Source organism: Miscanthus floridulus, unplaced genomic scaffold, assembly GCF_019320115.1.
Source record: "Miscanthus floridulus cultivar M001 unplaced genomic scaffold, ASM1932011v1 fs_354_1_2, whole genome shotgun sequence".
Classification (NCBI taxonomy): domain Eukaryota; kingdom Viridiplantae; phylum Streptophyta; class Magnoliopsida; order Poales; family Poaceae; genus Miscanthus; species Miscanthus floridulus.
In genome coordinates, this window is record NW_027096628.1 from 38,378 (window position 1) to 42,053 (window position 3,676).

Consider the following 3,676-nt stretch of genomic DNA (forward strand, 5'->3'; position numbering starts at 1 on the left):
CTAACTGTGAATCTTCAAATACTTCAATTGACTCGGCCTTTACTTCATGAAGAAGCCGAAGTCCCTTAAGAATAGCTTCATATTCTGCTTGATTGTTGGTAGTCATTGGTTTAGTTAAAAAAGCAAATTCAACACTTGCCCCCCAAGGTGAAATAATAACAATACCAACGCCACCACCTTGCTTGCACGATGATCCATCAAAGAACAATGTCCAAGGTGTCAGTTCTACATAACCAATACTCGGCTTATGATGATGAGTAACAAAATCGGCTATTACTTGCCCCTTGACTGCTTTATCCAATTCATACCTCAGGTCGAATTCTGACAATGCAAGAATTCACTTCCCCATTCTCCTATTTAATATCAGCATTGATAGCATGTGCTTGATCACATCAGCTTTAGAAATAATTGTACACTCAGCCAATAACAAATAATGTCGCAACTTAGTGCAAGAGAAATATAAGCATAAGCATAACTTTTTAATAGGAAAATATCTTGTTTCTGGATCCAAAAGCCTTCTACTTAGATAGAAAATAACTCATTCTTTTCCGTCAAACTCTTACATTAAGGTCGATCCAATTGTTTGGCTATCGGCCGACACGTACAACTTAAAAGGCTTACCTTGTTGAGGAGGGACTAGCACAGATGGATATTTCATATATTCTTTTATCTCCTCAAACGCCTTTTGTTGTACGCCACCCTGTTTAAATTCTTGATCATTTTTCAACTTCAACAAAGGAGAAAATGGCAGAACCTTTCCTGATAAATTTGAAATGAACACCCTGATAAAATTAATCTTACCAAGCAAAGATTCTAACTCTGTTTTAGTAGTCGGGGGTACTGCCTCATCAATTTCTTTTATTCTTTTTTGACCAATTTCGATTCCTCTCTCGTGGACCATAAAACCCAAAAATTGTCCAGCTGATACTCCAAAGGCACACTTATTATGATTCATCTTTAAACCATGTTTTCTTGTGCACTCCAAAGTCTCCCGCAAATCAACTAGATGTTCCTTGTACCCCTTAGATTTTACCATCACATCATCAATGTAGATTTCAACTATCCTGCCAATCAACTTATAAAAAATATAATTCATCGTCCTCTGATAAGTTGCACCGGTATTCTTCAAACCAAAGGTCATCACAACCCATTCAAATAAACCAATTGCGCCAGGGCACCTAGAAGTTGTTTTTGTTGTCTTCCTCAGCCATAAATATTTGATTATATCCTGCATTGCCGTCCATAAAACTAATAACCTTGTGCCCAGCTGCTGCATCTACCAACATATCGGCTATTGGCATCGGATAACCATCCATGGGTGTAGCCCTGTTCAGATCTCTGAAATCAATGCAAACGCTTAACTTCCCATTTTTCTTATACACAGGGATAACACTTGATATCCATTCTGCATATCGGCATGGTCGGATGAATTTCGCTTCTAGTAATCTTTCAGTCTCCTTTTTGATATCATCAAGAACATTTGGGTTAAATCTCCTCGGAGCTTGTTTAAACGGTCGATATCCAGGTTTGATTGGCAACCGATGTTCAACAATTGATCGATTTAGACCAGGCATCTCATAATATTTCCAAGCAAAACAATCTTTAAATTCCTTTAATAAATCTATCAACTCTTGCTTATACTCAGGATCCAACTTAACACTTACATATGTCGGCCTAGACCCATCTCTAGGACCAATATCTATCTCCTCTAATTCATCAGCCGACGTAAAGCCATGTCCTAGTTTACCATCTGTACCATCTATTGGATTGTCCATTAAAACAAACTTTCAGAGTCGACTGCTTGGATCAGTTGTTGGCTTTCATCACTGATCTTAATGAAGCCTCCTTCCTATAGCTTGCCAGAAAAACACTCAAAGTCTTGTAGCTCCCAATACATTGGATCAGCTGTTGCGATACTCACATAATCATCAGCATGAACTAGTTCAACATCATCTCCATGCCACTGAATCAAGCATTGATGCATAGTTGATGGTACACAACAATTTGCATGAATCCAATCACGACCAAGGAGTAAACTATAATGAACCATTTCCATCAATGACAAAGAACGTAGTGAGTAAAGTCTTACTTCCAATTGTCAACTCAACGTTTATTGCCCCCCTGGTCTTGGATGCATTACCCCCAAAATCCTTAAGCATCATGTTAGTTTCAATCAAATCTCCTGGTCCCTTGCTAAGCTTGCGAAAAGTAGTATAAGGCATAAGATTAACAGAAGCACCTCCTCCACTAACATTTTTCTCATCGGCTTTCCATCAACAAAACCTTTTACAAATAAAGCTTTTAACTGCCGATGCTTGACTGGCTTATCAAATATGGCTTGTTGTATCACTATCAACTTGGTAACTATCTCCTCATATTCTGATTCATCAAAATCTAAATAGACTTCTTGGTCTGCTGGAGCTCTAAACTCTGACGGCAAAAGAAAAGCCATTTGAATATTAGCCGATGGTTGATCCCTATCGGCTGTTTGCTTAGCATGCCACACTTGAGGTCTACCAGATTTTTGAGCTCGTTCTAGCTCTCTATTCCTTAGGCGTTGTACCCTTCTTTTCTGACCTCTTATCAAACCTCCTAGACACCATTGCCCTTCCTACCAAATAGACTCTTCATCATCGCCTTCTTCTTCATAATCAGCCCAGTTTTGATCAACCACTCGCTTTCCGAGCCGATCATGTACACTTCCATTTTTTAAGCGCCGATCCATATTATTATGATGATACTCATTTTGAGTATGGATAGATCGGCGGTTGACTTGAGATTGCCTAAACTCCCAATATTGCTCACTGCACTCTGGGCAATTATTTCTAGTAGGCAATTTTAAACCTTTATTCCAACAATGTCTGAAGAAGGCAACGTATCAGGTGTAAACCAACCAACCTGTGCAAACTTGGAAACTACCAATCAGGACCACTAGATGCTGATCCAATGGATGGGGTGAGACGTGAGATTTTTTTGCACTTAAGCTCCCACCAGCCGGCCTTTTTTGCGCTTAAGCCCCCTCACCCCATCCATTGGATCAGCATCTAGTGGTCCTGATTGGTAGTTTGCACAGGTTGGTCGATTTGCACCTGATATGTTGCCTCTGAAGAAAGGACAATTCCAATGTGATTCAGCTTGTTTTCTTTCATACCTCTCCTCTTCTTGTTGACGCTGGTATTCTTTCTCTTTTAACCAACGCTGATAATCCTTTTCCTTCTGTTGTTGCCATTTATTCAACAAAATTTGAGATATGACATACGGTCATGTCGCCCCATTTCTGGACGTCTCTCCCTGCTCATATCGGCTCTTCTGTTGGTCATGATGACTTTTAATTTCTTTATATTCACCAGCCGACATTTGTATCTCTGGATCAACTATTTTAGTTTCACTTACACTAGTTGATGTTAGGACTTTAGTCTTTCCTTTGAGCAACTTAACATCGACCATATTCTGATCTCTTGGGAAAGGATTATCGTCAACTTTCATCTTTCGAGGTGTATCAAATATAAGCTTCCCTTGCTGAATAGCCCTCTGTATATGTTGCCAAAAAATTCTGCACTCATTAGTAGAATAAGAAGTAGCATTATGAAATTTGTCAAACTTCTTATTCTTCAACTAATTAGGAGGTAACATAACATGATTGGTGGGCAATTTGATATGTCATCTCTCAAGCAAG